We start from the raw sequence: 8,340 nt of genomic DNA on the forward strand, positions 1-8,340 counted from the left end.
TGGAATTTCCTTTCTTTATAAAACAGCTGTTATTTGAAAGCCACCAACAAGACCTCTGAAACTGATCACTGGTTCACATGAACTAGACCTTTGAATCCTTGAACCAGTGCCCGTCCCGCTTGGTAACTAACATCCATGATCTGTTGTCAGAGTCAAGCCCGCCTGAAAAAGATAGATAAGATAAGATAAATAGATAAGGAGAAGCCTGAGGGAGCCAGGTGGGGGTAACAGGCAACCCCCGGTGTCCTCCAGGACAGCTGCCCTATTAACTCAGTCAAGGGCTCCTTACTCCCGGCGGAGGCTGCTGGTGCGTTCCGGAGGCCTGAGCGGCAGGTGCGAAGCTGGAGCACTGGGGTCGGAGACGGGGACTCTGCCGACAGCGCCGCCTCTCAGGTGTGCGCCCTTTGTCAGGCTCCCGACAGTCAGCGCTGCCTGTTCTCTGTCCCTTTGGTGTTACATTTTTTGCTTCCTTCTACATTCTTGCCACATAGAGTCTTGGACTCCAAAATCACATCTTCACACCTGCTTCAGGGTCCACAGTGGGGATTTGCTCTAGATAATTATGACATTATTCTAGACAAACCACCTGAAGATACCACCTTTTTTGAGATATCATTTACATACAGTCACCTGCACCCATATCAGGGGTCCCGTTTGATGAGTTCGGACAGACGCGATGCTTGAGTGTTCACTAAGAGATTGGGCCATATTCACCACCCCCCAAAAAATAGCTGGTGTTCAGTGACCCTCCCGTGCCCTGGGCTCAGAGCCATGTTCATCTGCTTTCTCTTGGGAACGCTCAGCTCATTTCACACAGCCCGCTTTCTTTTATGTCTGGCTCCTTCCGCTCAGCAAAATGTACTTGACCTTCATCCACATTGCCATGGGCAGCGTCCATTCCTGTTGGCCCCTCCAGGGCGCCACGTGTCAACCATTTGTTTAATCGGCTGAGTCTTAGAATACTTCAGCAGGGACTTCGCACACTAAAATCAATAAATCCGTTCCTTTTCAGGCTTGAGTGCATACTAGGTGCCCAGCCCTGGTGCTTGAAACACATCACGCACAAAATAGTCATTTGTGCTCTCAGGGAGCCAAGAGTGAGAGAACACAGAAAATAATAATAATAAATCCATGATATGGCATATGCATGATTTTCCTAGAGTTGCTGGAGAAAATTACCTCAGCCTCGGTGGCTTAGAACAACAGAGATGAATTCTTGCCCACAGCCGGAGGTCAGGCATCCAAACTGAAGGCGTTGGTAGCCCTGGTTCCTTCTGGAAGCCCGGAGAGAAAATCCACTCCCTGTAGCTTCCGTTGCTTCCAATGGCAGCCAGCAGTCCTTTGCTGGTGGACTCATCACCCCGCCTCTGCACCCCCGTCTTCGCATCCCCTGGGCCCCTGGGTGTCTTCTCCCCTTCTCTTCTCTTCTGCGGACACTTGCCATTGGAGTTTGTGCCCTCCCTAACCAGGATGCTCTCATCTCCAGACCTTTCATTATACCTGCAAAGTCCCTTTTCCAAATGAGGTCACACCCATAGGTTCTGGGCGGACATTTCTGGGGTCTACCCTTCAAACCACGCAGAGTTTTTTTGGAGGAAGAAGTTGCTGGGGTAACGTCACGAGAGTCGAACAGAATGAGGAGGAACAGGAGTGCCGGGGGTGCTGAGTGCAAGGTCGGTTGCGGGTCAGCACAGTCCTTGTTCCCGGGCTGAGGGAACAGCAGACAAAGGCCTCTGCCGAGAGGGGCCAGGCATGTGGTAGGGCAGCAAGGAACCCCGGGGCTGGATCCTGCCGGCCATGAGGCTGACTGGGAAGAATCTAGATGCTACTCAGAAGGAGCCGTTGCAGAGGTGAGCCTCAGAGTGATAAAACCCAGCCACTTTCTGGCTGTGTTGAGCTCAGATCTCCTTGGACAACACTGGGAGCAGGGGCAGCTCGGGAGTCACCCGAGGGAGTCCCGGGCTTGGATCCAGGGAGGAGCCGTGCAGGTGGGAAGAGCGGCGCTTGAGTCTGGGTGTTTTGAATCCAGGGAAAACTTAGCAGCAAAGCACACAGATCCTAGGTGTACACTCACAGCACTCCCACAGGGCAAGCACTTTGTGTAGCCCCCGGATGAAGACTCGCCAGTGATCTGCCCCTGGAGGCCTTCAGTGCTGCTCAGGCGGCAGCCCCACCTATGCCCAGGGGCAATCACTCCTCCGCCTTCCAGACCCTGAGGCTCCTCATGGCTGCTCTTGAACTTGACACCCATGGACTCACACCGCATAGCCTGTGTGCGGCTTCCTTCCACACCGTGCATGCGATTCACGTCCAGCCGCAGTCCGTCCTCCTCGTCCTGCCTCCCGTTGGCTCACCTGCGTACTCCACGGTTTCCTGATGGTCTCACCGCTGCCGGACAGTTGCGGTTGTTCCGGGGCTGGGTTCCAACACGCTGCTGGGGGACTTCGGTGGAGACCGGTGCACGCAGGAGGGCCACTGCCAGATGGTGCCACGCACCAGCGTTCGGCGTGAGACGTTTCCACGTTGCCGGCTGCCACGCCTGCCTGACACTAGGAGAGTCTGACCCCGGATCTGTGTTGAGGATGAAACCAAGAGGACATCGGGGCGGACTGGAAGTAGGGTCCGAGAGACGGGAGTCCAGAATGACTCTAGAAGGTCGGCCTGAGCGACTAACTGCTCAGTGACACTTGGGTGAGCAGAGATGAGGAGCAGGTCAGGAAGTCTGTCTGTGCCTCGCAGACATCCCAGGGAGGACGCTCGAGAGACGGTAGACACCCCAGTCTAGACGTCTGGGCTGGAGAGACAGCAGTGTAGATGAGGCGGCTGTAAACCATGAGAGAGGAAATCACACCAAGAGGTGAGTATGGGTGAGAAGCAGGGGTGCTGTAATGTATAGTGAGAGCAGGGAGAAGAGGAAGACTCAGCAGAGGAGACAGGGAGGGGGCTGCAGAGAGCCAGAGCCCAGGCTAGAGGAAGAAGCAAACAGCAGAGGGGTGTGGGGGGGGGGGGTAGGGAAGGAAGGGACACTGAGGACTGACCTTCAAACTAAGCCATGTGGGGTCACTGGTGACCTTGACCAGACGGTTTCCTTAGACTGGGGGCTGGGAGTGCTAGGTCTAGTGCAGGTGACTGTAAGTAACAGGAGGAGAGAGACTTGGCGTATAGACGCCTCTTGATGAGTTTTGCTAGAAAAGAGCAAATACAAAACCAAAACCAAAAAGCAATAGGGCAGAAGCCTGAGTGGAAAGGGACCATTTCCCTTCAGGTAGGAGAAGCCCAGCACGTTCTGTCTTCCTCCCCACTAGAACATGCGCAAGCCCGAGATGGTTTTGTTGACTCTGAAGGCATTTTCGTGAAAGTGGAAAAGGCAGGAGAGAGAATGGGCAGAAGTGGGCTGTTCCCCAGGAGCCACGAGAAGGGCAGGAAAGGAAAGATGTGTGTTAAAGCCGCACGGAGGATCCTGCTGTTGCAGCCAGGTCTACAAACCCCGAACCCCGTGTGCCCTGCAGGCGTGAACAGGCCTACAAACCCCGCTGGTGGGGCCGGCTACAGCATGGGATTTGACTTGAGGGGGCCTGGGGAGGAGCCCGCAGGAGTCTGCATTTCTCCCGGGCTCCCCGGCAGTGCCCACGCTCCGCCCCAGACCCCATTTCCAGGATCGACAGGGGAGAAAGAAATCCCAAACAATGTGACCTGGGGAGCTCTTGCAGAATGAAGCACGTGTGTTTCCTGGCAGAGCGAGGCTCACGGGGCTCCTCCCGTTAGGCTGTGCGAGCACAAGCCCAGAACAGCGCCGCAGGGCACAGTGGGAGTCCTCAGGGGGTCCCTGATGGGGACAGCAAGGGCCCTATGGACACTCTGACCCTTGAAAATATTTTCACAGAGCCCAATCTGTTCTCCCTCAGTGGATCAGGCCTCCTGGCTGGTCCTGATTGTTTGTTCCCTGCACAAGTATGTGGGGCGCAGAAGCATACCGGGCCAACACCAACAGAGAGGACAGAGGGGTTCTCTGCGGCCCGCTGGGCCCGGTGTTTGCAGAGCACGCAGCTGCGGGTCCTCAAGGGGGATCAGCTGAGTGGCCCCGGGGGGCGGCCACACTGTTTTCCCAATAAACCCATTGCTGCCGTGTCTGTTCGCTGGGGCCTGTGAAACGCCTGTTTGTTCCCCTCAGGCCTTTCTGAAGGATGCCCCCTCGGCGGTGGCCATGCCCACGAACCCAGCAGCATATGCGGCAACTTCGAGAAAATCGTTTCAGGTGACTCGGCTGAAGGAGGTCGTCCTTGGGAAGGGGTCACATGGACAGGAGGACCCCCCCCAACCCTCGATGTTGCCTTTGTGGTTTCCTCTTTTTTTTTTTTCTTTTTTAGATTTTATTTATTCGTTTGACAGAGAGAGAAAGAGAGAGAGACCATAAGTAGGCAGAGAGGCAGGCAGAGAGACAGGGGGAAGCAGGCTCCCCGCAGAGCAGGGACCCCCCCAATGTGGGGGGCTCCATCCCAAGACCCTGAGATCATGACCTGAGCCGAAGGCAGAGGCCCAACCCACTGAGCTACCCAGGTGCCCCTTTTGGAGGCCCCAGAGTTCGCGCCAGGACAGACTCTATAATAGAGTCTACAAATTCAAACATTCGCTCTAGCGTTTCCCGAAGTCATTTTCCACTTAGGGCTCCTGTGCTGGCAAGACTTAGACTTCATTTTCTTTTCTCCTGTGTCCGTGACTTTGTCACGTCCCTCAGTGGCGGGAGGACCAGAAACAGTCGCAGCCTGCAGCCACCCGCTCCCCACCCCGCCTCGACCCGGCCCCGCTCTGTGTGGCCGCCCCGCCTTAGGTCCCGGCTGGCCACTCTCCACCATCCCGGGGCTCGCCACCGCCGCGCTGGGGTGGGCCGCACAGTCCGAAGGGCTCTGCAGGGTTCGGGGAGGAAGGCCAGCAGTCTCTCCCACACTGCAAACATCAGATGCCAACTCAGAAAGCTTATATGCTCACTCTTCTCCCCCAAAGCCCATCCATCAGGATATAGTCTAGTGTCTAAAGTGCATGTGCAGCGCTACCTGTCACAGGTGCTGTGGGAAGACCAAAGTGACACATTTTCTGCAAGTTATGAAAAAAAAAGGTGTTAAATAAGCCCTGGTGAAACTATCTGACAAATCCGGAATGAAGGCCATTCTACAACGGCCTGCAATTCACCCGGTCTCTCCAGAAAGTTCATGCCATAAAAATAAAAAGGTGGGAAAACCATCCAAAAAGCAGCTCTGGGGACACCTGGGTGACTCAGTTGGTTAAGCATCTGCCTTTGGCTCACGTCATGATCTCAGGGTCCTGGGATCGAGTCCTACATCGGGCTCTCTGCTCAGCAGGGAGCCTGCTTCCCCCTCTGCTCCCCCTGCTTGTGCTCTCTCTCTCTCTCTTTGTCTAACAAACATATAAATAAAATCTTTAAAAATAAAAAAATTTAGTTAAAAAATAAAAGCAGCTCCATTTGCAACAGCCAAATGCAAGGTACAAGTCCTGATTCGCTCCTGGATAGCCATAAAGGGCCCTGGGGACAACCCTCTGAAATGTTCACTTTGCATATTTTGATGAAGCCAAGAAAGTTACGTCCTTAGAACGTTTTAACTCCTATCAGGCTTCCAAGTTACATGCCTTATTTAAGTTCTACCTTTTAATTTTTTCAAAATTCCATGAAGTAAATGCTCCTCGGTGGTGAGATCTTGGTCACACATTATGGGTTCACCGTGCCATTCTGGCACATCCTCTAATGTATCCTGATATCTGTTCTTTTTAAAAAATCCTACCTGGGAGTCACTGGGCTGCGGGAACCTGTAGTGGGAAATGCTGAACTCTTAGCACTTTATTGCTCTGTCTCCATTTTCCCCTCTTCTCCTTCTAGGATTCTAAAGAAACATAGGCCACTTTACTGCTCTACATACCTTAATCTTTGTCTCTCTGTGCAGTGTTCCAGAAAATTCCTTCTGACAGTTCCTTGAGTTCGATGACTTATCTAATCCACTTTTTAAAAAAAGATTTTATTTATTTATTGGACAGACAGAGATCACAAGTAGGCAGAGAGGCAGGCAGAGAGGCGAAAGCAGGATCCCTGCTGAGCAGATAGCCAGACGAGGGACTCGATCCCAGAACCCTGGGATCATGACCTGAGCCAAAGGCAGAGGCTTTGACTCACTGAGCCACCACTTTTAAACCCATCCACTGAGTTTCTGATTTCCTTTACTGCGTTTTTTCATTTCTAGAAATTCCACTCAGTTCTTATTATAATGTATCACTTATACATACACATACATATACATATAAAATGTATCATTTTCCAGTCTAGGCTCTTTCTGTTTCCTGCTCTGCCAGCCACAGACATACGGGCGGGGCGCGTAGAAGTCTCTCTCGTGATGGCAGCCAGCTCTGGCTCTCCTAGCGGTCCTACCAATTTTTGCTTCCAGTTTCTTAAAGCTGTTTTATTCATTGTATTCCACTTTGAAAATGTCCCATCTTTCTGGTGACAGACGTCCATTCTGTCACTAATAACACTTTTTGGGTTTCAAGTCTGTTCGTCTGAAGTAATACACCTCTCCGTGGCTTTCTCGGGGATACTATTTTCCTGGCGTTTCCTTTTCATCGATTCACCCTAAGTTTTTCTGTGAGCTTACGTTTAGTATGTTTCTTCTAAATGAAATTTTTATCCCAGTCTTTGTCCTAGTCCATTTAAGTCATGGATATTTACCATAACTCCTGCCACACTGGGATGCCTTTCCCATCTTACTTTTTGCTTCCTCTCTGTTCTGAATTCTTACGCATGCTTCCTCCTCTTTTGTTTGCTTTCATCAGACCGTGCAAGAATATAAAGCCACTAGAACTGCAGGCTGGTGTAGAGTAGTGACGCCATGACCCGGATGCAACCACGGTTAGGGATCGTCTACCAAAGCTGAAAATACGCACACATGCATCCGCTTCAGCACACGCGCCCATAGAAACGCGTGCGCACATGCACCCGGACACAAGCACCCGAAGGCTCTGGCAGCTTTCTTCACGGCATCCAAGCCCAAAGATGATCCAAATGTCCCCCGAGAGTAAAGTGGGTAACCGATCCGTGGTTATAATCATAGAGAAAATACAACAGAGCATCAAAAAAAAAAAAGAAAAGAAAAGAAAAACATCAACTACAGCTACACGTACCAATTGGAGGAAACTTAAAAAGCAATAATCAGGTGATACAAATGAAACCAAACCCCGAAGGATAGTCGCTGTATTTTCCATACTATAGAGTTCAAACAGATAAGATGAAAATGTAGTGATCAGGGATTCACGCCTTAGGAAGGAGGGGAGTAAATCATAGGGAAAAGCAAGAAAGGCACGGTCAGCAGAGGGTTCCCTCTGCATGGAGAGTGGGGGCTCTGACGCACAGGATGGCGGAAGTGCCCCCTCGGGGCTGGCAATCCCGTTCTGGACCTGGGCGAGATGATCATTTGTGGGCGGTAGATCTGATGTGCGTTTGTCTGCCTGGCTGTTCTATTTCACCATGAACAGGGAAAACAGGAATAGGGCCCATAAGTATCTCTTTTTCTACTCATTACCATCTTTTGCCAAACTCCCACACTCCCTGACAAGGTCGATGTCTTTCCATCCAGGTGTCTCGTCTTCGAAGTCGCTGTATACTCGGTGTCGGCCTGGGGATTCAAGGTCCCGGGGGAGCCTCATTCTTACCTAGGTCACCCCCTGATCAGAGATAAAGGAGTGAATGGTGGATGCGGGACAGAGAATGTGGGGCACACACACACACACACACACACACACACAGAAAAGCTATTTGCCGTGTCAGGGAGAGGAGCAGAGCGGCCGGTGGGACAAACACCAGCCCCAGAGGCAGAAGGAGGCAGTGGGAGCCCACGCTCAGGAAGGCAGCCTAGGAGGGAGAGGGGCAGGAAGGGTCCCGCGCTGGAGGGAGAGCCGTCAGCCGGACAAGGGCTGCTCAGGACCTGGGTTAAGTCATCAGTGGGCCGAGGGGGATGGAAAGAGAGGCTTGATAGGCGCCCAGAGAAGGTCCGGGACCCCGGCCCAGGGCCATGAGACAGGACAAAGATCCCGGAGCAACAGCAGCATCAAGGCCCTGCTGAGGATTCACGGCCCGTGGCTGCTGCAGACCCAATCACAGCTCTGTGAGATCTTTCCAGAAGCACTCACCAGCAGTCTGGTGAAACCCGAGAGGCTCGTGTCTGGGTGGCTCAAGGCTGAGAGACAGTAAAAGGACTGGGAGTTAGCAGGGCGATACATGGAATTGGGTGGCCGTCAAGTCCAGGCCAGAGACCGTGGTCCCTGGAAACAGAAAGGCAGTGG

At 52.6% G+C, this 8,340-nt stretch overlaps 1 long non-coding RNA gene across 1 annotated transcript; it reads right to left on the bottom strand.

The window, feature by feature from the left end:
- LOC106006631 lies at positions 1 to 4,414 on the bottom strand. The gene is made up of 2 exons (XR_001180834.2): positions 3,039 to 4,414; positions 1 to 2,823 (listed from the first exon to the last, which is right to left on the bottom strand). It is a non-coding gene; the product is annotated as an uncharacterized LOC106006631 (long non-coding RNA).
- Positions 4,415 to 8,340: the final 3,926 nt, after the last annotated feature.

The sequence above is a fragment of the Mustela putorius genome, unplaced genomic scaffold (assembly GCF_011764305.1).
Source record: "Mustela putorius furo isolate JIRA1106 unplaced genomic scaffold, ASM1176430v1.1 tig00000095_pilon_pilon_pilon, whole genome shotgun sequence".
Taxonomy (NCBI): domain Eukaryota; kingdom Metazoa; phylum Chordata; class Mammalia; order Carnivora; family Mustelidae; genus Mustela; species Mustela putorius.